Genomic DNA, 27898 nt, shown 5'->3' on the forward strand with positions numbered 1-27898 from the left:
CCCAAGGAGAGTCCAATTGTGTCGGTTGCGATGCCTGACCTTCCCAACACTGGATGGGAAGAGCTTGCGCCTTCCACCATTTGCACACCCCCTGCAAGTGCTGGAAGGAGCACCCGCAGTCCAGTTCCTGATAGTCAAATTGAAGATGTCACTGTTGAAGTACACCAGGATGAGGATATGGGTGTTGCTGGTGCTGGGGAGGAAATTGACAAGGAGGATTCTGATGGTGAGGTGGTTTGTTTAAGTCAGGCACCTGGCGAGACACCTCTTGTCCGTGGGACGAATATGGCCATTGACATGCCTGGTCAAAATACAAAAAAAATCAGCTCTTCGGTGTGGAATTATTTCAACACAAATGCGGACAACAGGTGTCAAGCCGTGTGTTGCCTTTGTCAAGCTGTAATAAGTAGGGGTAAGGACGTTAACCACCTAGGAACATCCTCCCTTATACGTCACCTGGACCGCATTCATCAGAAGTCAGTGACAAGTTCAAAAACATTGGGTGACAGCAGAAGCAGTCCACTGACAACTAAATCCCTTCCTCTTGTAACCAAGCTCCTGCAAACCACACCACCAACTCTCTCAGTGTCAATTTCCTCCTTACACAGGAAAGCCAATAGTCCTGCAGGCCATGTCACTGGCAAGTATGACGAGTCCTCTCCTGCCTGGGATTCCTCCGATGCATCCTTGAGTGTAACGCCTACTGCTGCTGGCGCTGCTGTTGTTGCTGCTGGGAGTCGATCGTCATCCCAGAGGGGAAGTCGGAAGACCACTTGTACTACTTCCAGTAAGCAACTGACTGTCCAACAGTCCTTTGCAAGGAAGATGAAATATCACAGCAGTCATCCTGCTGCAAAGCGGATAACTGAGGCCTTGGCAGCCTGGGCGGTGAGAAACGTGGTTCCGGTATCCACCGTTAATTCAGAGGCAACTAGAGACTTGATTGAGCTACTGTGTCCCCGGTACCAAATACCATCTAGGTTCCATTTCTCTAGGCAGGCGATACCGAAAATGTACACAGACCTCAGAAAAATAGTCACCAGTGTCCTAAAAAATGCAGTTGTATGGTACCCAATGTCCACTTAACCACGGACATGTGGACAAGTGGAGCAGGGCAGACTCAGGACTATATGACTGTGACAGCCCACTGGGTAGATGTATTGCCTCCCGCAGCAAGAACAGCAGCGGCGGCACCAGTAGCAGCATCTCGCAAACGCCAACTCGTTCCTAGGCAGGCTACGCTTTGTATCACTGCTTTCCAGAAGAGGCACACAGCTGACAACCTCTTACGGAAACTGAGGAACATCATCGCAGAATGGCTTACCCCAATTGGACTCTCCTGGGGATTTGTGACATCGGACAACACCAGCAATATTGTGCGTGCATTACATCTGGGCAAATTCCAGCACGTCCCATGTTTTGCACATACATTGAATTTGGTGGTGCAGAATTATTTAAAAAACGACAGGGGCGTGCAAGAGATGCTGTCGGTGGCCCGAAGAATTGCGGGCCACTTTCGGCATTCAGCTACCGCGTACCGAAGACTGGAGCACCACCAAACATTCCTGAACCTGCCCTGCCATCATCTGAAGCAAGAGGTGGTAACGAGGTGGAATTCAACCCTCTATATGCTTCAGAGGATGGAGGAGCAGCAAAAGGCCATTCAAGCCTATACATCTGCCCACGATATAGGCAAAGGAGGGGGTATACACCTGACTCAAGCGCAGTGGAGAATGATTTCAACGTTGTGCAAGGTTCTGCAACCCTTTGAACTTGCCACACGTGAAGTCAGTTCAGACACTGCCAGCCTGAGTCAGGTCATTCCCCTCATCAGGCTTTTGCAGAAGAATCTGGAGACATTGAAGGAGGAGCTAAAACAGAGCGATTCCGCTAGGCATGTGGGACTTGTGGATGGAGCCCTTAATTCGCTTAACCAGGATTCACGGGTGGTCAATCTGTTGAAATCAGAGCACTACATTTTGGCCACCGTGCTCGATCTTAGATTTAAAACCTACGTTGTATCTCTCTTTCCGGCAGACACAAGTCTGCAGAGGTTCAAAGACCTGCTGGTGAGAAAATTGTCAAGTCAAGCGGAACGTGACCCGTCAACATCTCCTCCTTCACATTCTCTCGCAACTGGGGGTGCGAGGAAAAGGCTAAGAATTCCGAGCCCACCCGCTGGCGGTGATGCAGGGCAGTCTGGAGCGAGTGCTGACATCTGGTCTGGACTGAAGGACCTGCCAACGATTACTGACATGTCATCTACTGTCACTGCATATGATTCTCTCACCATTGAAAGAATGGTGGTGGATTATATGAGTGACGACATCCAAGTACGCACGTCAGACAGTCCGTACGTATACTGGCAGGAAAAAGAGGCAATTTGGAGGCCCTTGCACAAACTGGCTTTATTCTACCTAAGTTGCCCTCCCTCCAGTGTGTACTCCGAAAGAGTGTTTAGTGCAGCCGCTCACCTTGTCAGCAATCGGCGTACGAGGTTACTTCCAGAAAATGTGGAGAAGATGATGTTCATCAAAATGAATTATAATCAATTCCTCCGTGGAGACATTCACCAGCAGCAATTGCCTCCAGAAAGTACACAGGGACCTGAGATGGTGGATTCCAGTGGGGACGAATTAATAATCTGTGAGGAGGGGGATGTACACAGTGAAAGGGGTGAGCAATCGGAGGATGATGGATGATGATGAGGTGGACATCTTGCCTCTGTAGAGCCAGTTTGTGCAAGGAGAGATTGATTGCTTCTTTTTTTGGTGGGGGCCCAAACCAACCAGTCATTTCAGTCACAGTCGTGTGGCAGACCCTGTCGCTGAAATGATGGATTCGTTAAAGTGGGCATGTACTGTTTATACAACATAAGGGTGGGTGGGAGGGCCCAAGGACAATTCCATCTTGCACCTCTTTTTTCTTTCATTTTTCTTTGCATCATGTGCTGTTTGGGGACAATTTTTTTGAAGTGCCATCCTGCCTGACACTGCAGTGCCACTCCTAGATGGGCCAGGTGTTTGTGTCGAACACTTGGGTCGCTTAGCTTAGTCACACAGCGACATTGGTGCGCCTCTTTTTTTCTTTGCATCATGTGCTGTTTGGGGACAATTTTTTTGAAGTGCCATCCTGCCTGACACTGCAGTGCCACTCCTAGATGGGCCAGGTGTTTGTGTCGGACACTTGGGTCGCTTAGCTTAGTCACACAGCGACATTGGTGCGCCTCTTTTTTTCTTTGCATCATGTGCTGTTTGGGGACAATTTTTTTGAAGTGCCATCCTGCCTGACACTGCAGTGCCACTCCTAGATGAGCCAGGTGTTTGTGTCGGCCACTTGTGTCGCTTAGCTTAGTTACACAGCGACATTGGTGCAAATTTTAAGACTTAAAATAATATTGTGAGGTGTGAGGTGTTCAGAATAGACTGAAAATGAGTGTAAATTATGGTTATTGAGGTTAATAATACTATGGGATCAAAATGACCCCCAAATTCTATGATTTAAGCTGTTTTTGAGGGTTTTTTGTAAAAAAACACCCGAATCCAAAACACACCCGAATCCGACAAAAAAATGTCAGGGAGGTTTTGGCAAAACGCGTCCGAATCCACAACACGGCCGCGGAACCGAATCCAAAACCAAAACACAAAACCCGAAAAATGTCCAGTGCACATCACTAGTAATCAGTTGCCACCACAACTTCAGAGATGCAGATGAACAAAAATGCCAGATGCAGTGGCGCACCCAGGGGGGGTTTCCGAGCACCCAGAAACCCCCCTCCACTAAAAATTTTTTTTTTTTTTTTTAATAGCTGCATGAGTATTATTAATGGCTGTCTAGCGTCCTCTGCAGCCTGCTGTCTTCCTGGTGGCACTTGTAAGTGCAATAAAAGTTTACTTTATTTTAATTATAGTACATATATATCCATGTGCATACATATATACACATGTACATACATACATACATACATATAACACACACACACACACACACACACACACACACACACACACACACACACACAATAGATATATATATATATATATATACATGTGTATATATATATATATATATATATATATATATATATATATATATCCAAAAAGAGTACAGGCACTCACCACTTTCCTTGAGAAATAGAAAAATGTATTGCCACTCACAGGTGTGTCTCACATGGAGACAGTCAGCATAACAGCATGACACTATATGCTGTTATGCTGACTGTCTCCATGTGAGACACACCTGTGAGTGGCAATAAATTTTTCTATTTCTCAAGGAAAGTGGTGAGTGCCTGTACTCTTTTTGGATATATTTTGGACTTCTTTGGAGCCCTTTATGGAGCACCGCCTATGTTGTGGACTGTAGCAGTGAGTGTGGACTTATCTGGATATATATATATATATATATATATATATATATATATATGTGTACTGTATGTGTGTGTACATATACATATATATATATATATATATATATATATATGTATGCATGTTTAATATGCTATGTATATGTGTTTATGTATGTGTGTGTGTATGTATATATATATATATATATATATATGTGTAGATACCATAGTTCCCAATGCTTACCCTGAAAGGGTTTAGACAAAAGGAGACCAGCACACCACCATATGAAAAAATATGAAAAACATTTAATGAATCAGTAGCATTATCAGGCCTTTTGAAAAAAGTTTTTAGTACTCATCATGAGGCTTTCAGCAGTATTCAAGAAGAACAGCCATCCCAACGGCCCGTTTCGGTTGTCACACCTTCATCATGGGGTCAGATGAAGGTGTGACAACCGAAACGGGCCGTTGGGATGGCTGTTCTGCTTGAATACTGCTGAAAGCCTCATGATGAGTACTAAAAACTTTTTTCAAAAGGCCTGATAATGCTACTGATTCATTAAATGTTTTTCATATTTTTTCATATGGTGGTGTGCTGGTCTCCTTTTGTCTAAACCCTTTCAGGGTAAGCATTGGGAACTATGGTATCAATAACAATTGACACGGCACCCTTCTAACATCCTTTAAGTGTGTGCGCTTCACCTCTGGACTTTATATATGTGTAGATATATGTATATATATATATATATGTATATATATATATATATATATATATATATATATATATACACACACAGACACACTAGTTTTACGGACCCAGCATATACTGGGTCACCTCAGTCCCCACCCCCGTGATTAGCTCCGCCCAGTTCTGGAAACCCCCCCATGCAAATCCTGCGTTTGCCACTGAGATGAACCCCAGTCTTTGACTGGTTTCACTTCTATTTGGACTATCAGCATTGAAGTTCAACCACAGAAAAGATTGTCTGATATATAAAATATTGGTAAACCACCTAAAAGATACAATGAGGAATTTGCAAACATTGCATTCAGTGTACAGTACCTCAGGATATTCATAAGCTAAAATTAAAGACTGATTGGTGTGAGTGGAAGTCCAAAGTAAGAGACTGTGCAAGATGTAGGCATCAAAAGTACAAAAGACATCAAGAGTCATGACAGTAGTCCAAAGTTTGTGGGTTGAGAAACTGTTGCCAAGGTCTTTGCTGTCAGTGAGAGGAGTCTTGCTGATGTACAGAAGTGGCCTTTTCTGCTGTGGCTGCAATACGTCACAGGTCACTTTGGATGTGCGGTGAGCTAAATGGCTCAGGAGCCACTGGCTAGCACCAGAACCAGATTTACAAGCAATATGAGTCAAAGGATACATCTGGGCATTATACACAGGTGCAGCAGTATAAACTTCTGCAAATTTGGTGAGTTTTAATCAGAGATGAGCGTAAAAGTTAGGTGCCTCACCTGCCATAGACTTTATACTCCTGAGTTTTGGCTATAAAAATTATTAGAATAATGCAAATAACATATTTCAAACATATTCTTTGTATTTTTCATATACTTTATACAGCCAAAACTCTGGCACAAATGTTAGTATGACAGGAAAGGCTCTGCCTCACCCCACCGTACGTCACTGCAGGTTACGGCAGAGTGGGTCGCATGCATATGCATGCTCCTGCTCTGCATTCACATCAATGGGGTTGGCGGCTGGGGCATGCGTACGCAGCATGCTGCACTGCATACGCATCATGGTCCGGCTACAGAACGCTGCTATATGCAGCAAAGATATAGCAGAACACATCTGTACATGTCAAGAAGGCCAAACCAAAGTTTTCTGATATGTTGTTTTTTTATGTGTCTAAATTCACATTTTTATAGGTTGCTACTTGAAAGCTTTAATTGTGAGTTTGTACAACATTGAGAAGCTTACAGTGCGGGGATTAGAATAGGAGAGTACTACTGCATATGGCTCCTCTGGGGATGATGCTTCATTCCCTTACCAAGATGGCCACCAGTATTACTACTGTGCATGCATAGTGCTATCTTTTTACTGTGTATGGGCAATATAATTTGAGATGGATGTCTCCCCCTTAGTTCCAAGGGGTGTAGTATGGTATGCCGGCGGTCGGGCTCCCGGCAACCAGCATACCGGTGCCGGGAGCCCGACTGCCGGCATACCGACAGTGTGACGAGCGCAAATGAGCCCCTTGTGGACTCGCAGCGCTCACCACGCTGCAGGCACGGTGGCACGCTACGCGCGCTACGCTATTTTATTCTCCCTCCAGGGGGGGGCGTGGATCCCAAAAGTTGGGGGGCACCCCCACCCCCCCAGAAATGTAGACAAGTCTCCTGGATTGCTGCCAACCCCCCCCTCCCCGCACCCTCACATAACTTTCCCCCGCGCTAAAGAAGCCGATGGCATGATTTGCATGAAATCGCATCGTCATGGCTCTGCCCCCTTGCGCTAGCAATGCTGGTAATATTGACATTGTGTAGCGGGGGCATAGCTACAATGCAGCATTTTCATTGCCACGCCCCCTCCACCCCTTTGCATCATCACGCCCACCAACATGCCCCCATATGCAGCAACACCCCCCCCCCCCCCCTCCCGCAATACCGGCAGCAAGAAGGTCGGCAAGTATGTGCTATCAAAGAGCGACTCCGAATTTCTAATAGGGGAGATGGGAGAAATAGGGGAGAGAATTGGGAAGGTGGGGGAAGAGAGAGGAAAAAAACCTGCACAATAGCTAGTGACAGCCAAAATACTAGTAATACTGTATATCCTCATTACCTTTTTTTTTTTTGCGCTATATGGTGCAAGACGCATGGTGTGACTAATATGCTCCACCACAGACTTATTTGCATTCTAGCTGCATTCAAAAGTCACTTTAAGTGACCTTTGCAATTACGATTAGTATTTTTGTTGCAATGGCATACCTCTCAACTGCCCCGATTTTCACAGGACAGTCCCGTTTTATTGGGACTGTCCCGCTGTCCTATCTGAGGGCCGCAGTGTCCCGCGGTGAGGGGGGGGGGGGGGCAGTTGGGAGGCTCCTGTAGTCACTGCTCTGCTTAGAGCAGCAGTGGATAGCGTCTATTCGGTGGAGACAGAGGGACTGGGGGCATGCCAGCTGCTCACAGAGTGCTGGTCATGCCCCCTTCAGTGACAGCAAATGGGGGGGGGTGACTTGTGACAGCAGCAGTGCCATGAAGCCACACCCCTTCAAATAGACCATTCCCCTTTTTCAGGCACGCATGCGCGGGAGTCCCTTTTCAAGATATGAAAATGTTGGGAGGTATGCAATGGTCTGTATAAAGTTGCTGATTAAACTCAGTGCTGCAACCACAACACATGTCTCATTTAACTAGTATCAGACCCAGGCCTGGTGCTACCTGCTCAGCAAAGGGATGCAGAGCAGGTAGGCAACAGTTTGGATAGGTGATCTCCCTGCTCTGCATATGCACAGCTGCACCGTCCTCTCCCTCTGCTGCCGTCGCCGGCTGTGCCTGTCATACTGTATGACAGGCAGCGGCGCTGGCAGCATGAAAAAGCCTCCTCCCCTCCCCCTGGTGACAGCATCAGTTAAGCACTGACAAGTGTGCAGAGCTACATGGATGGAGGGGGCAGAGCTACATGGACAGAAAGGCAGAGCTACACGGGATCTGCAGACTGCAGTGTCACAGAGGAGGACACGCTGCTCCAGACACGGCCAGCCAGACTGTGATAAGTGAAGGAAGCATAAGTGGCAAAGTGTGTGTGTGTGTGTGTGTGTGTGTGTGTGTGTGTGTGTGTGTGTGTGTGTATGTATGTATGTATGTATGTGTGTGTATTTATGTGTGTGTGCGGGGGGGGCAAAATGAGAATAAACTGCACGTCTGTGGGCATTATGTGTAAGCGGCGCTACTACTGGGGTGTTATGTGTAAGCGCGCCACTACTGAGGTGTTATGTGTAAACGGCGCTACTACTGGGGTGTTATGTGTAAGCAGCGCTACTACTAGGGCATTATGTGTAAGCTGCGCTACTACTGGGTTCGTTGTGTGTAAGCGGCACTACTACTGGGGTGTTATGTGTAAGCACCGCTACTACTGGGGCGTTATGTGTAAGCGGCGCTACTACTGGGTTCATTATGTGTAAGCTGTGCTACTGTGGTGTTATGTGAAAGCTGCGCTACTACTGGGTTCGTTATGTGTAAGCAGCGCTACTACTGGGTTCGTTATGTGTACGTGGTGCTACTACTGGGGCGTTATGTGTAAGCTGCGCTACGACTGGGGCTTTATGTGTAATCAGCGTCACTACTGGGGGTGTTTTAAATGGGGTTACTATTGTGTGGCAATGCACCTTCCTTGTGAGACCACACCCTTTTTTATGTGAGCTGTCCCTTTGTTAAGTATGGGAGATGGCAAATTTATAGTTTGCAGGAAGGCGCTGAACACCCTAGCACCGGCCCTGATCGGACCTCAGTCTTTCGCCTCTTTATACAAATTAGCATCCAAGTCGTACACAACAATGCCAGTGCCAGTGTCCTGGGCACTCATGCATTGTACTTTTATTGCATTAATAATGGGGGTAATTCCAAGTTGATCGCAGCAGGATTTTTGTTAGCAGTTGGGCAAAACCATGGGGGTAATTCCAAGTTGATCGCAGCAGGATTTTTGATAGCAACTGGGCAAAACCATGTGTACTGCAGGGGAGGCAGATATAACATGTGCAGAAAGAGTTAGATTTGGGTGGGTTTATTTCTGTGCAGGGTAAATACTGGCTGCTTTATTTTTACACTGCAAATTAGATTGCAGATTTAACACACCACACCCAAATCTAACTCTCTCTGCACATGTTAAATCTGCCTCCCCCGCAGTGCACATGGTTTTGCCCAACTGCTAACAAAAATCCTGCTGCGATCAACTTGGAATTACCCCCAATCTCCTATATATTTGTCTAAATCTGTGACTCTGTGCCCGTAACGCTGGGTGGAGTCACAGCGGTGGGCGGAGTCAGCAAGTCTCTGCTCCTGCTGCCTGTCCATCTCTCTCTCTCCCCTCCCCCCACCCATCAGCAGCTCTGATTCCCCGGCCGCGGCGCCGGCCCAACAACAACGGCTGATGCCGCCCCCGGCATACACATTAGGAGGGACGGGTGGCGCAGGAGAAGGCTCTCATAGCCCTCCCTGCGCCGTGGTCACAGACCCGCCGCCTCCTCCGCACAAATCCCGCTGTCAGCTCTCCTGCTCTGACAGGAGGCGAGTGCTGCAGTGACGTCATCTCCTGCAGCACTCTCCTCCTGTCACACAGCCGGCACACACTCTCCAGTCTCCGGGGGCTGCCAGCATCTACAGGCAAGCTGGAAACACCCCCGGATCGAGAGAGAACAGACCCGCGAGGCCACGCCCCGTTCACAGCAGGCCACGCCCCTTTTCGGCCGCTGGGGGGAGAGATGTGTGTAACAGTAATGCAGAAATGCTGACCCAGTGACGCCTCTGGACACTGTACTGTTTACCAGCCTGCAGCAGCCGCCCACAGCCCCAACGGTGAGTCCCTCCGGCCATCCTACCCACTGTTTCTATGTCTGCTCGCCACTTTACACAAGTCTCCTCTTCTGGTGCCCTCCCCCTCCACTACTTTCCCCCCTCTCTTCATCAGCTTCCTCACTGGGGACCCTCCCTGCCGACCCGCGTCTCTATATCCCCTCCCTACCACCCCGCGTCTCTCTATCCCCTCCCTACCGCCCCGCGTCTCTCTATCCCCTCCCTACCGCCCCGCGTCTCTATATCCCCTCCCTACCGCCCCGCGTCTCTCTATCCCCTCCCTACCGCCTCGTGTCTCTCTATCCCCTCCCTACCGCCCCGCGTCTCTCTATCCCCTCCCTGCCGACCCGCGTCTCTCTATCCCCTCCCTACCGCCCCACGTCTCTCTATCCCCTCCCTACCGCCCCGCGTCTCTATATCCCCTCCCAGCCGCCCCGCATCTCTCCATACCCTCCCTACCGCCCCGCGTCTCTATATCCCCTCCCAGCCGCCCCGCGTCTCTCTATCCCCTCCCTACCGCCCCGCGTCTCTATATCCCCTCCCTACCGCAACGCCTCTCTCTATCCCCTCCTCCCTATGCCTCTGTATCCCCTCCCTACCGCCCGCGTCTCAGTATCCCCTCCCTACCGCTCTGCGTCTCTGTATCACCTCCCTACCGCCCGTGTCTCTGTATCCCCTCCTACCGCCCCGCGTCTCTGTATCCCCTACCTACCGCCCCGCATCTCTCTATCCCCTCCCAGACGCCCCGCCTCTCTGTATCCCCTCCCTATCGCCCCGGGTCTCTCTATCCCCTCCCTACCGCCCCGCGTCTCTCTATCCCCTCCCTGCCGACCCGCGTCTCTCTATCCACTCCCTACCGCCCAGCATCTCTCTATCCCCTCCCAGACGCCCCGCCTCTCTGTATCCCCTCCCTATCGCCCCGGGTCTCTCTATCCCCTCCCTACCGCCCCACGTCTCTATATCCTCTCCCGGCCGACCCGCGTCTCTCTATCCACTCCATACCGCCCCGCGTCTTTCTATCCCCTCCCTACCGCCCCGCGTCTCTATATATCCCCTCCCTACCGCCCTGCGTCTCTCTATCCCCTCCCTGCCACCCTGCGTCTCTCTATCCCCTCCCTACCGCCCCCCTTCTATCTATCCCCTCCCTACCGGCCCGCGTCTCTCTATCCCCTCTATCCACTCATACAAATATTGAACCGCAGCAAGGCGTGCAGGGGTTAGGGGGGCGTAGCCCCTTTCGACGGTGTGAAGAGCGCCCGTAGGGCGCGATGAAGCACCTAGTGTGAATATAATGTGCAAAAGTGTGTTGCATGGCTTAGTCTGTGGCACTCCAAATGGGGCTATTTGGTCCAAGTTGAAGTTCCATGTTTGTGGACAGTAAATCTGAACATACTGTAGTGTTCTCACACAGAGATTTTATTGAATAAGTACTTCAAGGGCTCTTTTTTTTCCCTAGGAAAATCTCACTTATTGCACATCTTAACCATTCAAGGGGAAGAGGAGAAATAGAAGACAGTCCTAATGCTCTTTGTGTTTCCTTATTATATTATAATTCTATAAAATGATTAGATATACTCGCCCTTTGAAGAGATTTTAACTTGCATAAACACAATACAAATCTTTTCCTCGCTTCTTCAGAAGAGTACTAAATTTGTGAAACTGGAATGGCATAATGCCGTAAAATCAATGAAAATAAAAGTCTGCAATTGCATTGACACCTTTGGAGTAGAATCAAACTAACTGAGCTTACCTGGAGGTTCTTAATTGTTTAGACTTGTGACTGTCCTTCAAATGACCTGTTATAAAATTAGGAAACTCCTCAGGCTGCATCCAAACATTATTAACCAACATGGAGCCCTAAATATGCAAAAACATGGAGTGTGCGTGATTACTACCGGGACCAGTCTGCGTAGCCATAGGTCTTCCCTTCAGCCCGATGTTCCTTGTTTATGCGTATAGGCTGTGTATGTGTAATTGCAAATGAATTACAGAAGCACTGGTGGAGATCTTTTTTATTAAATTGTTTATTTAATTTTCAGGTTAAAAGGTACAACAATGTCTCCCAACAACAAGGAGAAAATATATTCATAAAACTACATAACATATAGATCAAAAGTATAACATTAATAAAGAAATCATAGGGTACACAGAGTAGGAAACATTACACTGGAAGAAATAGACCCCGGGAAAAGCAAAAGCATGTCATAAGGGCCCTACTCACTGGCCGACCCGCTGCTGAGCTGCCCGACGGCGGATACGGCCGACGAGCGACCCGGCGGCGGGGGGGCAGTGACGGGGGGAGTGAAGTTTCTTCACTCCCCCCGTCACGCGGCTGCATTGAAGTGCAGGCAAATATGGACGAGATCGTCCATATTGGCCTGCATGCACAGCCGACGGGAGACCAGCGATGAACGAGCGCGGGTCCGCGCATCGTTCATCGCAGGAGTCTCCACACTGAAAGATATGAACGAGTTCTCGTTCATTTATGAACGAGATCGTTCATATCTTTCAAAAAATCGGCCAGTGTGTAGGGCCCTATACATGGAGGAACCAAATATCTTTTTTCATTTCTGGATGACAGCTTCACTTGCTGATATCTGCAGTTGCATTGTGAAGAAACTCGCACTTGCAGCTGCATTAGCGTACTTCTCCGAATCAGGCCCTAAGTTTATATAAAACTTTGTAATATAAATGTAAAGGTCAACATTATTTCTCCTCAACTGTAAATTTATCTGATATATAGACTGTACTATGGCACATTAATGTTCTTTTTGAAAATGCACTTAATATGTTATATATTTATACTTAAAAATTAATTGTACTTTGAATGTTATCCTTTTTCCCCCTTTATTTCTGTATCTTTATAAAATGTAACTCAAATTACTCAATTTAAAAGATTTTATATTTAAAATATATGACTGTTTATCTCCTTTGTGGCACAGGGCCTAATTCAGCATGCGACGGCAGAGGCGTTTGAGGGCCGGACGAGGGTGTCGATGATTGACAGGTAGAGGCGTTTGAGGGACAGACGACTCAAAACTCAGCTGCTGCGACTCAAAACATGGCGGCTCGGCGACTGCCTTTGCAGGTAGGTACCTTAAACATGAGAGCGTTTCGCTATTTAGAGAATCGCTTTAGCAGGGGGGGCAGGACCCAGCATGCGGGGTAGCCTTCCCCTGTGCTGGGCGGCCAACTGCATGCTAGTGGAATGAGTTGTTGTTTTGACAATTTTCGCAATACTACAACTCATGGTGAATTAGGCCCATAAATCTGTTTTTCACCTAGTATTCTGCCACCTGCTTTTACGTTATTATCAATTTATTATTCTTACTTTATATAGCACCAACAAACTACAGAGCTGTAAAATCAATATAATATCAGTCACGGCCATATTATAGCTTACAGTGTTATACAATAAATCTAGCAAATCACAACACACACACACACACACACACACACACACACACACACACACACACACACACACACACACACACACCAGTTTGTCAGATGGCAATTTATATTTAACAATTTAAAATTGTGCAATGTCACAACAAGGGCTGGCACAACGTGCTCACCAAAGGCTTGCAAAGCAGGGACACACCCTGGTCTGCTACCCTGCTGATGTCCTCTGTTGCTTCCTCTGCACCTGTCACTGTATGACAGGCAGCAGCGCTGGCAACTTGTGCTTAGTGTCCAACCCACATTAGTGATCAGGGCCTGAAAATGGGGCAAAGTACATGGGAATGGAGGGGTGGGGGGGTGGGGGTGGAGCTATATGGACTGAGGTGGTGGAGCTACATGGGAGCAAGAGTACTCTGCCTCTTGACAAAGCCGCCCTGTGTGCAGAGAAACGCATTGAGGAAATGCAGAACAGGGACCCCTGGGATCACCATTGCGCATGGGAGAAGACTACTGCTCATTTCCAACTGGGCGTTCATTCGGCTCCCTTCACCATCATACCGCTGCAATATCGTATATTCAGACTGACAGCGCTGCACAGCGGCTCTCTGCACTGACGTCTCTGCCGCGTAGCCAGCTGTCATACACTCTTCAGCTCATCTGAGATTCAAATGTTTTAATATTTATTTCATTGTTGTTGTTATTATATTATATGATATTACATTATTTCTCTGACGTCCTAGTGGATGCTGGGAACTCCGTAAGGACCATGGGGAATAGCGGGCTCCGAAGGAGACTGGGCACTCTAAGAAAGAATTAGGACTACCTGGCGTGCACTGGCTCCTCCCTCTATGCCCCTCCTCCAGACCTCAGTTAGAATCTGTGCCCGGCTCGAGCTGGTTGCACACTAGGGGCTCTCCTGAGCTTCTAGTAAAGAAAGTATTTATTAGGTTTTTTATTTTCAGTGAGATCTGCTGGCAACAGACTCACTGCAACGAGGGACTTAGGGGAGAGAAGCGAACCTACCTGCTTGCAGCTAGCTTGGGCTTCTAGGCTACTGGACACCATTAGCTCCAGAGGGATCGAACACAGGCCCAGCCTCGGTCGTCCGGTCCCGGAGCCGCGCCGCCGTCCCCCTTGCAGAGCCAGAAGCATGAAGATCTTCACGGAAATCGGCGGCTGAAGACTCCAGTCTTCATTAAGGTAGCGCACAGCACTGCAGCTGTGCGCCATTGCTCCCTGTGCACACCACATACTCCGGTCACTGATGGGTGCAGGGCGCTGGGGGGGGGCGCCCTGGGCAGCAATTAGAGTACCTTAAAGTGGCTAATCACACATAATATAGCCTAAGAAGCTATATATGTGTAAAATATCCCTGCCACATTATTATTATAAAAGCGGGAGAAGTCAGCCGAAAAAGGGGCGGGGCTATCTCCCTCAGCACACTGGTGCCATTTCCTCTCACAGCTCCGCTGGAAGGACGCTCCCCAGGCTCTCCCCTGCAGTTTCCAGGCTCAATAGGGTAAAAAAGAGAAGGGGGAGCACTAAATTTAGGCGCAAATACTATATATATAGCGGCTATAGGGTAAATCACTTGTGTAGTGTAACTCCCTGCATTATATAGCGCTGTGGTGTGTGCTGGCATACTCTCTCTCTGTCTCCCCAAAGGACTTTGTGGGGTCCTGTCCTCAGTCAGAGCATTCCCTGTGTGTGTGCGGTGTGTCGGTACGGCTGTGTCGACATGTTTGATGAGGAGGCTTATGTGGAGGCGGAGCAGGTGCCGATAAATGTGATGTCACTCCCTGCGGGGTCGACACCTGAGTGGATGGATATGTGGAAGGAATTACGCGACAGTGTCAACTCCTTACATAAAAGGTTTGACGACATAGCAGATGTGGGACAGCCGGCTTCTCAGCCCGTGCCTGCCCAGGCGTCTCAAAAGCCATCAGGGGCTCAAAAACGCCCACTACCTCAGATGGCTGACACAGATGTCGACACGGATACTGACTCCAGTGTCGACGACGATGAGACTAGTGTACATTCCAACAGAGCCACCCATTACATGATTACGGCAATGAAAAATGTGTTGCACATTTCTGACATTAACCCAGGTACCACAAAAAAGGGTATTATGTTTGGGGAGAAAAAGCAACCAGTTGTTTTCCCCCCATCTGATGAGTTGAATGAAGTGTGTGAAGAAGCGTGGGCTTCCCCCGATAAGAAATTAGTGATTTCTAAAAAGTTGCTAATGGCGTACCCTTTCCCGCCAGAGGACAGGATACGTTGGGAGACATCCCCTAGGGTGGATAAAGCGCTCACACGCTTGTCAAAGAAGGTGGCACTACCGTATGAGGATACGGCCGCCTTAAAGGAGCCTGCGGATAGAAAGCAGGAGGCTATCCTGAAGTCTGTATATACACACTCAGGTATTATACTGAGACCGGCTATTGCTTCAACATGGATGTGCAGTGCTGCTGCTGCGTGGTCGGATTCCCTGTCTGATAACATTGATACCATCGACAGGGACACTATATTGCTAACCATAGAGCATATTAAAGACGCAGTCTTATACATGAGAGATGCACAGAGGGATATTTGCCAGCTGGCATCTAGAATTAATGCAATGTCCATTTCTGCCAGGAGAGGATTGTGGACTCGGCAGTGGACAGGTGATGCAGATTCTAAAAGGCACATGGAGGTTTTGCCTTACAAAGGTGATGAATTGTTTGGGGACGGTCTCTCGGACCTCGTTTCCACAGCAACAGCTGGGAAGTCGACATTTTTACCCCATGTTCCCTCACAGCCAAAGAAAGCACCGTATTATCAGGTACAGTCCTTTCGGCCCCAGAAAGGCAAGCGGGTTAAAGGCGCGTTCTTTCTGCCCAGAGGCAGAGGTAGAGGGAAAAAGCTGCACCATACAGCCACTTTCCAAGAACAAAAGTCCTCTCCCGCTTCCTCTAAGTCCACCGCACGACGCTGGGGCTCCACAGGCGGAGCCAGGTGCGGTGGGGGCCCGTCTCCGGAACTTCAGCGACCAGTGGGCTCGCTCACGGGTGGATCCCTGGATTCTACAAGTGGTATCTCAGGGGTACAAGCTGGAATTCGAGACGTCTCCCCCTCGCTGTTTCCTCAAATCAGCCTTGCCAACAGCTCCCCCAGAAAGGGAGGCAGTGCTGGAGGCGATTCACAAGCTGTATTCTCAGCAGGTGATAATCAAGGTACCCCTCCTTCAACAAGGACGGGGTTACTATTTCACAATGTTTGTGGTACCGAAACCGGACGGTTCGGTGAGACCCATTTTAAATTTGAAATCCTTGAACACTTATATAAGAAGGTGCAAGTTCAAAATGGAATCGCTCAGGGCGGTTATTGCAAGCCTGGACGAAGGGGAATACATGGTATCACTGGACATCAAGGATGCTTACCTGCATGTCCCCATTTACCCTCCTCACCAGGAGTACCTCAGATTTGTGGTACAGGACTGTCATTACCAATTCCAGACGTTGCCATTTGGTCTGTCCACGGCACCGAGTATTTACCAAGGTAATGGCCGAAATGATGATACTCCTTCGGAAAAAGGGAGTTTTAATTATCCCATACTTGGACGATCTCCTTATAAAGGCGAGGTCCAGGGAGCAGTTGTTGGTCGGCATAGCACTATCTCGGGAAGTGCTACAACAGCACGGCTGGATTCTGAATATTCCAAAGTCGCAGCTGGTTCCTACAACGCGCCTACTGTTCCTCGGGATGGTTCTGGACACAGACCAGAAAAAAGTGTTTCTCTCGGAGGAGAAGGCCAAGGAGTTGTCATCTCTAGTCAGAGACCTCCTGAAACCAAAACAGGTGTCGGTGCATCACTGCACGCGAGTCCTGGGAAAGATGGTAGCTTCCTACAAAGCAATTCCATTTGGCAGGTTCCATGCAAGGATCTTTCAGTGGGATCTGTTGGACAAGTGGTCCGGATCGCATCTTCAGATGCATCGGCTGATAACCCTGTCTCCAAGGACCAGGGTGTCTCTGCTGTGGTGGCTGCAGAGTGCTCATCTTCTAGAGGGCCGCAGATTTGGCATACAGGACTGGGTCCTGGTGACCACGGATACCAGCCTTCGAGGCTGGGGGGCAGTCACACAGGGAAGAAACTTCCAAGGACTATGGTCAAGCCAGGAGACTTCCCTACACATAAATATTCTGGAACTAAGGGCCATTTACAATGCCCTAAGTCAGGCAAGACCCCTGCTTCAACACCAGCCGGTGCTGATCCAGTCAGACAACATCACGGCGGTAGCCCATGTAAACCGACAGGGAGGCACAAGAAGCAGGTTGGCGATGGCAGAAGCCACAAGGATTCTCCGATGGGCGGAAAATCACGTGATAGCACTGTCAGCAGTGTTCATTCCGGGAGTGGACAACTGGGAAGCAGACTTCCTCAGCAGACACGACCTCCACCCGGGAGAGTGGGGACTTCATCCAGAAGTCTTCAAAATGATTGTAAACCGTTGGGAAAGACCACAGGTGGACATGATGGCGTCCCGCCTCAACAAAAAACTAAAAAGATATTGCGCCAGGTCAAGGGACCCTCAGGCGATAGCTGTGGATGCTCTAGTGACACAGTGGGTGTACCAGTCAGTTTATGTGTTCCCTCCTCTGCCTCTCATACCCAAGGTACTGAGAATAATAAGAAGGAGAGGAGTAAGAACTATACTCGTGGTTCCGGATTGGCCAAGAAGAGCTTGGTACCCAGAACTTCAAGACATGATCTCAGAGGACCCATGGCCTCTGCCGCTCAGACGGGACCTGCTGCAGCGGGGGCCCTGTCTGTTCCAAGACTTACTGCGGCTACGTTTGACGGCATGGCGGTTGAACACCGGATCCTAAAAGAAAAGGGCATTCCGGAGGAAGTCATTCCTACACTGATTAAAGCTAGGAAAGATGTGACCGCAAAACATTATCACCGCATATGGCGGAAATATGTTACTTGGTGTGAGGCCAGGAAGGCCCCAACGGAGGAATTTCAGCTAGGTCGATTTCTGCACTTCCTACAGTCAGGGGTGACTATGGGCCTAAAATTGGGTTCCATTAAGGTCCAGATTTCGGCTCTGTCGACTTTCTTCCAAAAAGAACTGGCTTCACTGCCTGAAGTTCAGACTTTTGTGAAGGGAGTGCTGCATATTCAGCCCCCTTTTGTGCCCCCAGTGGCACCTTGGGATCTCAACATGGTGTTGGATTTCCTAAAGTCGCATTGGTTTGAGCCACTTAAAACCGTGGAGATAAAGTTCCTCACGTGGAAGGTGGTCTTGCTGTTGGCCTTGGCGTCGGCCAGGCGTGTATCAGAAATGGCGGCTTTGTCATGTAAAAGCCCTTATCTGATTTTTCATATGGATAGGGCGGAATTGAGGACTCGTTCCCAATTCCTTCCTAAGGTGGTATCAGCTTTTCATGTAAACCAACCTGTTGTGGTGCCTGCGGCTACTCTGGACTTGGAGGATTCCAAGTTGCTGGACGTAGTCAGGGCCCTGAAAATATATGTTTCCAGGACGGCTAGAGTCAGAAAAACTGACTCGCTATTTATCCTGTATGCACCCAACAAGCTGGGTGCTACTGCTTCAAAGCAGACTATTGCTCGCTGGATCTGTAGCACGATTCAACTTGCACATTCGGCGGCTGGACTGCCGCATCCTAAATCTGTAAAAGCCCATTCCACGAGGAAGGTGGGCTCTTCTTGGGCGGCTGCCCGAGGGGTCTCGGCTTTACAACTTTGCCGAGCTGCTACTTGGTCGGGTTCAAAAACGTTTGCAAAATTCTACAAGTTTGATACCCTGGCTGAGGAGGACCTTGAGTTTGCTCATTCGGTGCTGCAGAGTCATCCGCACTCTCCCGCCCGTTTGGGAGCTTTGGTATAATCCCCATGGTCCTTACGGAGTTCCCAGTATCCACTAGGACGTCAGAGAAAATAAGAATTTACTCACCGGTAATTCTATTTCTCGTAGTCCGTAGTGGATGCTGGGCGCCCATCCCAAGGGCGGATTGTCTGCAATACTTGTATATAGTTATTGCCTAACTAAAGGGTTATTGTTTGGAGCCATCTATTCAGGAGGCTCAGTTGTTGTTCATACTGTTCACTGGGTATAGTATCACGAGTTGTACGGTGTGATTGGTGTGGCTGGTATGAGTCTTACCCGGGATTCCAAATCCTTTCCTTATTGTGTCAGCTCTTCCGGGCACAGTTTCCCTAACTGAGGTCTGGAGGAGGGGCATAGAGGGAGGAGCCAGTGCACACCAGGTAGTCCTAATTCTTTCTTAGAGTGCCCAGTCTCCTTCGGAGCCCGCTATTCCCCATGGTCCTTACGGAGTTCCCAGCATCCACTACGGACTACGAGAAATAGAATTACCGGTGAGTAAATTCTTATTATTAACTATTGTGTTTTTACTAAGGTTGTCTCTGTGGTTCTGAGCGCCTACCTGGTATCAATTAATCTACATGGGAGCAGGAATGCTGTGTATTAGAGGGAGAGGATGAGCAGCTACAGATCTGGCAAGCAAGACTTTTTAAGTAAATGGAGAGAAAGTGCATGTGTGTGCATGTGTGTGCACGTGTGTGTGTGTGTGGGCATTATGTATAAGGGGTGCTACTGCTCTGGGCATTATGCATAAGAGGTGCTACTATTGTGGGCATTATGTGTATAAATGGTGTTACTACTATGGGCATTATGTGTATAAAGGGCACTACTACTCTGGGCATTATGTTTAAGGGGTACTACTGTGTGTTGTATCATGGATAAGGGACACCATTATGTGGTGTTAAAGGAATCATGGGCACTATGTGTGGTGTAATGTGAATGAGATTGTGTTACTATGTGGAATAATTTGACATGGGAATACTATTGTGTGGCCACGCCCCTTACTTTGGAGACCACACTCCTTTTCCTTTGCAAAGTATGGGAAGGCACTAATTTATAGTTTGCAGGGGGGCGCTGAACATCCTAGCTCTGGACCTGGTCATAACACACACACATATATCATTGTATAACATGCAATAGTAGACGTCAACTTGAATACATAAGTAAACTTATATTAACATAATGTTATAAACATAAAACAAAAGAAGTGAAATATTCCTCAATACCATTAAAATTTTCACAAACTATATTACACAGATAACCACATCTAGGTTTAAGAAGAAGTAGATTTAGTGTAAAAACCACATGAATGCAATGTCCACAATTGGCAAACTTTGACTATGGTAAGTCAGTTCTTCAGTAAGGACAGCATTGCAACATAAATTGTGTTGTCTTTATTTTGAAACTGCATTAATCCTAATTCCTTCACAGCATGAGTTATAAAAAAAATAATTTATATTGGGAAATAATGTTTTGTGCTTTGGTTTTAGTTCTAATTCAACTTTTGTGTTTTGGTTTTGGCTTGGTTTTGCCAAAACCACCCTTTTGTGTTTTGGTTTTGGATCTGGATGATTTTTGCTCCTACAATATTATTAACCTCAATAACATTCATTTCCACTCATTTCCAGTCTATTCTGAACACCTCATACCTCACAATATTGTTTTTAGGCCAAAAGGTTGCACCGAGGTTGCTGGATGACTAAACTAAACGACACAAGTGGACAACACAAACACCTGGCCCATCTAGGAGTGGCACTGCAGTGGCAGACAGGAGGGCAGATATAAAAAAAGGCCCCAAACAGCACCTCATGCAAAGATGTAGAAGAGGTGCAATGAGGTAGCTGTATGACTAAGCCAAGCGACACAAACAATTGGCCCATCTAGAAGTGGCACTGCAGTGGTAGACTGGAGGGCAGATATAAAAAAGGCCCCAAACAGCACCTCATGCAAAGATGTAGAAGAGGTGCCATGAGGTAGCTGTATGACTAAGCCAAGTGACACAAATAATTGGCCCAACTAGGAGTGGCACTGCAGTGGCAGACAGGAGGACAGATATCCCAAAAAAAGGCCCCAAATAGCACATGATGCAGAGAAGAAAAAGAGGTGCACCGAGGTTGCTGTATGACTAAGCTAAGCGACACAACCACCAGGCCCATCTAGTAGTGTCACGCAGTGGCTGAATGTCGAAAGTGGGCCGCAATTGTTCGGTCCACTGACAGCATCTCCTGCACGAACCAGTCATTTTTCAAAAATTCTGCAATTGGTGTACTTATACGGCAGTACCCCAGGACTAATACAGCAGTACCCCTGGACTCATATGCTAGTGTCAGATAGGATGGCACTTTTCAAAAACTAGGCCCCAAACAGCACCACATGCAAAGATGTCGAAGAGGTGCAATGAGGTAGCTGTATGACTAAGCCAAGCGACACAAACAATTCCCACTGGAATTATACATCCAAATCACTGAAATTATACATCCAAATCACTAGAATTATACACCCAAATCACTGGAATTATATGTCCAAATCACTGGAATTAAATGGCAAAATCACTGGAATTATACGTCCAAATCACTGGAATTCCAGTCTATTCTGAGCACCTCATACCTCACAATATTGTTTTTAGGCCAAAAGGTTGCACCGAGGTTGCTGGATGACTAAACTAAATGACACAAGTGGACAGCACAAACACCTGGCCCATCTAGCAGTGGCACTGCAGTGGCAGACAGGAGGGCAGATATAAAAAAAGGCCCCAAACAGCACCTCATGCAAAGATGTAGAAGAGGTGCAATGAGGTAGCTGTATGACTAAGCCAAGCGACACAAACAATTGGCCCATCTAGAAGTGGCACTGCAGTGGCAGACTGGAGGGCAGATATAAAAAAGGCCCCAAACAGCACCTCATGCAAAGATGTAGAAGAGGTGCCATGAGGTAGCTGTATGACTAAGCCAAGTGACACAAATAATTGGCCCAACTAGGAGTGGCACTGCAGTGGCAGACAGGAGGACAGATATCCCAAAAAAAGGCCCCAAATAGCACATGATGCAGAGAAGAAAAAGAGGTGCACCGAGGTTGCTGTATGACTAAGCTAAGCGACACAACCACCTGGCCCATCTAGTAGTGTCACACAGTGGCTGAATGTCGAAAGTGGGCCGCAATTGTTCGGTCCACTGACGGCATCTCCTGCACGAACCAGTCATTTTTCAAAAATTCTGCAATTGGTGTACTTATACGGCAGTACCCCAGGACTAATACAGCAGTACCCCTGGACTCATATGCTAGTGTCAGACAGGATGGCACTTTTCAAAAACTAGGCCCCAAACAGCACCTCATGCAAAGATGTCGAAGAGGTGCAATGAGGTAGCTGTATGACTAAGCCAAGCGACACAAACAATTCCCACTGAAATTATACATCCAAATCACTGAAATTATACATCCAAATCACTAGAATTATACACCCAAATCACTGGAATTATATGTCCAAATCACTGGAATTAAATGGCAAAATCACTGGAATTATACGTCCAAATCACTAGAATTACACGCCCAAATCACTGGAATTATACGTTTAAAACACTGAAATTAAATGGCAAAATCACTGGAATTATACTGCAAATTCACTGGAATTATACGTCTAAATCACTGGAATTATACATCCAAATCACTGGAATTAAATGGCAGTACCACTGGACATATACAGTATTGTGAGACAGGATGGCACTTTAAAAAAAATAGTCCCCAAACAGCACATGATGATTAGAAGAAAAAGAGGTGCAAGATGGAATTGTCCTTGGGCCCTCCCACCCACCCTTATGTTGTATAAACACGACATGCACACTTTAACATACCAATCATTTCAACGGCAGGCTCTGCCACATGACTGTGGCTGATATTGAAGGAGGAGCTGTTGATGGGTCATGTTCCACTTGAGTTGACAATTTACTCACCAGCAGGTCTTTGCACCTCTGTACACTTGTGTCTGCCAGAAAGAGAGATACAACATAGGCTTTAAACCTAGGATTGAGCACGGTGGCCAAAATGTAGTACTCTGATTTCAACAGATTGACCACCCTTGAATCCTGGCAAAGTGAATGAAGGGCTCCATCCACAAGTCCCACATACTTTGCGGAATCGCTCCGTCTTAGCTCCTCCTTCAATTTCTCCAGCTGCTTCTGCAAGAGCCTGATGATGTAAATGAACTGACTCAAGCTGGCAGTGTCTGAACTGACTTCACGTGTGGCAAGTTTGAAGGGTTGGAGAACTTTGCAGAAGACAGAAATCATTCTCCACTGCACTTGAGTCAGGTGCATTCCCCCTCCTTTGCCTATATCGTAGGTGGGTGTATAGGCTTGAATGGCCTTTTGCTGCTCCTCCATCCTCTGAAGCATATAGAGTGTTGAATTCCATCTCGTTACCACCTCTTGCTTCAGGTGATTGCAGGGCAGGTTCAGTCGTGTTTGATGGCGCACCAGTCTTCGGCACGCGGTGGCTGAATGCCGAAAGTGGCCCGCAATTTTTTGGGCCACCGACAGCATCTCCTGCACGCCCCTGTCAAATTCTGCAAGTTAATTGTATGTGCAAAATATGGGACATGATGGAATTTGCCATATGTAGCCACGCACAATATTGGTGGCTATGTCCGATATCACAAATCCCCAGGAGATTCTAATTGGGGTAAGCCATTCTGCGATGATGTTCCTCAGTTTCCGGAAGAGGTTGTCAGCTGTGTGCCTCTTACGGAAAGCGGTGATACATAGCGTAGCCTGCCTAGGAATGAGTTGGCGTTTGCGAGATGCTGCTACTGGTGCCGCTGCTGTTGTTGCTGCGGGAGGCCATACATCTACCCAGTGGGCTGTCACAGTCATATAGTACTTAGTCTGCGCTGTTCCACTTTTCCACATGTCCGTGGTTAAGTGGACAATGGGTACAACTGCATTTTGTAGGATACTAAGGACACTTTTTCTGACGTCTCTGTACATTTTCGGTATCGCCTGCCTAGAGAAGTGGAACCTAGATGGGATTTAATACCGGACACACGCTACCTTAAACAATTCTCTAAGTCCCACTGAACTAATGGAGGATACCGGATGCACGTCTAACATTAACATAGCTATCAAGGCCTCAGTTATCCGCTTTGCAAAAGGATGACTGCTGTCATATTTCATCTTCCTCACAAAGGACTGTTGGACAGTCAATTGCTTACTGGAAGTAGTACAAGTGGTCTTCCGACTTCCCCTCTGGAATGACGATTGACTCCCAACAGCAACAACAGCAGCGGCAGCAACAGCTGGCGTACCACTCAAGGATCCTCCAGAGGAATCCTGGTTAGGAGAGAACTCCCCAGTCTTCACAGTGACATGGCCTGCAGGACACTGACATTTCTGACTGAGGAGGAAGTTGACGTTGAGGAAGTTGGTGGTGTGGCTTGCAGGAGCTTGGGTACAAGAGGAAGAAGGTATTTAGGTGTCAGTGGACAGCTTACGCTCTTACCCAAAGTTTCACAACTTGACACTGACTTCTGATGAATGCGCACGCTGCAGGTGACGTATAAGGGAGGATATTTCTAGGTGGTTAACATCCTTACTCCTACTTATTTACAGATTGACAAAGGCAACAGATGGCTTGTTGTCCGGATTTGTGGAGAAATAATTCCACACCAAAGAGGTGGCTTTTTAGGTAGTTTGCCCAGGCATCACAATGGGCTTCTTCATCCCACGGACAACAGGTGTCTCCCCCGGGGCTTGACTTAAACAAACCACATCACCATCAGAATCCTCATCACCAACTTCCTTCTCGGCGCCAGCAGCACCCATATCCTCATCCTGGTGTACTTCAACAGTGACATCTTCAATTTCAATATCAGGAACTGGACTGTGGGTGCTCCTTCCAGCACTTGCAAGGGGCATGCATATGGTGGAAGGAGCCACCTCTTCCCTTCCAGTGTTGGGAAGGTCAGGCATGGCAACTGCCGACACACTTGGACTCTCCTTGGGGATTTGTGATACCATCTCAGAATGCACAGTTGTTTCTGTGCTTTTTCCAGCTTAACTCTTATAATTTTTCTAGCGGGAGGATGAGGGCTTCCATCGTCATGTGAAGCTGAACCACTAATCATGAGCATAGGCCTCAGCTGTTCCTTGCCACTCCGTGTCGTAAATGGCATACTGGCAAGTTTATGTTTCTCCTCAGACCATTTAAATTAATTTTTTTGGGTCTTTTTACTGAACTTTGGCTTTTTTGGATTTTACATGCCCTCTACTATCATATTGGGCATCGGCCTTGGCAGACGATGATGGCATTCCATCATCTATGTCATGGCTAGTGGCAGCAATTTCAGCAATAGGAGGAAGTGGTTCTTGATCTTTCCCTATTTTATCCTCCAAATGTTTGTTCTCTATTATTTTTCTGGAGTTATATAACACAATATGCGGCACAGGAATGACTGATGGCTGATGCACAGTACATTACCACCGGTCTGATGAAGGACCACACTGCAACACTGTAAGGGACTTATTATTATACTGCAGCACTGGACATATGGCAGCAGAGTATACCACTGTGACTGCCTGGTCACTGGAATGACTGATGGCTGATGCACAGGACACTACCACTGGTCTGATGCAGTACAACACAGCAACACTGTAAGGGACTTGTTATATTATTATACAGCAGCACTGTACATATGGCAGTAGAGTATACCACTGTGACTGCCTGGTCACTGGAATGACTGATGGCTGATGCACAGAACAATACTACTGGTCTGATGCAGTACAACACAGCAACACTGTAAGGGACTTGTTATATTATTATACAGCAGCACTGGACATATGGCAGCAGAGTATACCACTGTGACTGCCTGGTCACTGGAATGACTGATGGCTAATTTATTTATTTATTATTTATTTATTAGCAGTTTCTTATATAGCGCAGCATATTCCGTTGCACTTTACAATTAGAACAACAGTTACAGAACAAAACTGGGCAAAGACAGACAGACATAGAGGTAGGAAGGCCCTGCTTGCAAGCTAACAATTTATAGGGAAACAGGCATTGATACACAAGGATAGATGCTACCTGTTACATAATGGTCCACCAGGCTGGGAAAGACCCGGCGGTCTTGGTGCACGTTGGCACCAATGACAAAGTTAGCGGAAGGTGGGATGTCCTTAAGAAAGACTATAGGGACTTAGGAAAGAAACTGAAGGCAAGGACATCTAAGGTAATATTCTCGGAATTATTACCCATGCCACGCGCTAGTCCAGGGAGGCAGAGGGAGATTAGGGAGGTAAATGTGTGGCTTAGGGATTGGTGCAGGAAAGAGGGGTTTGTGTTCCTGGAACACTGGGCGGACTTCTCAGTCAGGCGCCATCTCTTTTGTTGTGATGGATTGCACCTGACTGAGGAGGGGGCAGCGGTGCTGGGGGGAAGGATGGTTAGAAGGTTGGAGGAGATTTTAAACTAGGAGCCTGGGGGGAGGGTTTAGCTAGAAACTACGGGTCATGCAGTGAGAATAGTGGGGATGGTGGTAGTAAACGAAATGGGGGAGAAGTTGGGGGGAGGGTAAGAGCAGGCGGTAAGGTTACTAACATGGGTACTAAAAGAGATTTTACCAAAGCACTAACCAATGACGATTACAGGTCATCATTGCTACATAAGGTGAAAGATGTCCCTAACGCAAGGGAAAATACTTATCTTAGTTGTATGTATGTAAACGCCAGAAGCATTACTGGTAAAAAGGGTGAACTAGAAATACTTGCAGCAAGCAAACAGTATGATATTATAGGTATTACTGAAACTTGGTGGGATGAATCTCATGATTGGACAGTCAATCTAGAGGGCTATACACTGTTTAGTAGAGACAGACTAAATAAAAAGGGTGGAGGGGTGTGTCTTTACGTAAAGCCGTTTTTAAAACCTGATATACGGGAAGATATTCAGGAGGGGACTGTAGACACTGTCGAGACATTATGGGTAGAAATTGCATGCGAGGAAAAAGGAATAAAAAATTTAGTATTGGGTGTATGCTATAGGCCGCTTGGTATCAACGCATCTGATGAGGAATTGTTACTAAAGCAAATTAAAAGAGCAGCAGGAGTAGGAGACATAGTAGTGATGGGAGATTTTAACTATCCAGAGATAAACTGGAAAAACGATTCATGTGATACTGCTAGGGGCAATATGTTTTAAACACACTTAATGATAACTACTTAGTCCAACTAATTGAGGAACCAACTAGGTACAATGCAATCTTAGACCTGGTATTAACAAACAATGGGGATTTGGTATCAGGTATTATAGTAGGGGAACCCATAGGAAACAGCGACCACAATATGGTCACATTCAATATCAGTTTCCATAAACAGCCCTATACTGGCTCAACTAGGACTCTAAATTTTAGCAAAGCAAATTTTGAAAAGATGAGGGTATTTTTCAGGGATTTTGAATGGGAAGGTTTGTTTTTAGGAAAAAATACTACGGAGAAATGGGAGGTACTAAAATTCCTGCTAGCTAAAAATACACTCACATTTATTCCTATGAGCAGCAAAAAAAGGAATAAAAATCATAAACCGATGTGGCTTAACAAAAATATTAAGGAACTTATGGGCAAGAAAAGGCGAGCATTTAAAAAATACAAATCTGACGGGGAAGCAGAGTCATTTCAGCACTATAAGGAATGTAACAAAATTTGCAAAAAAGAAATAAGAGCGGCTAAAGTAGAAACTGA

At 47.2% G+C, this 27898-nt stretch overlaps 1 long non-coding RNA gene across 1 annotated transcript in view; it reads left to right on the forward strand.

Annotated features, from left to right (window-relative positions):
* The window catches only part of LOC135051309 (uncharacterized), a 106043-nt gene that overhangs the window by 18308 nt on the left and 59837 nt on the right, over positions 1-27898 (forward strand). The window contains exons 3-4 of the long non-coding RNA XR_010242176.1: positions 12817-12962; positions 19709-19826. This is a non-coding gene — a long non-coding RNA (uncharacterized LOC135051309). The remainder of the gene's footprint in view (positions 1-12816; positions 12963-19708; positions 19827-27898) is intronic.

Source organism: Pseudophryne corroboree, chromosome 2 (genome assembly GCF_028390025.1).
Source record: "Pseudophryne corroboree isolate aPseCor3 chromosome 2, aPseCor3.hap2, whole genome shotgun sequence".
Taxonomy (NCBI): domain Eukaryota; kingdom Metazoa; phylum Chordata; class Amphibia; order Anura; family Myobatrachidae; genus Pseudophryne; species Pseudophryne corroboree.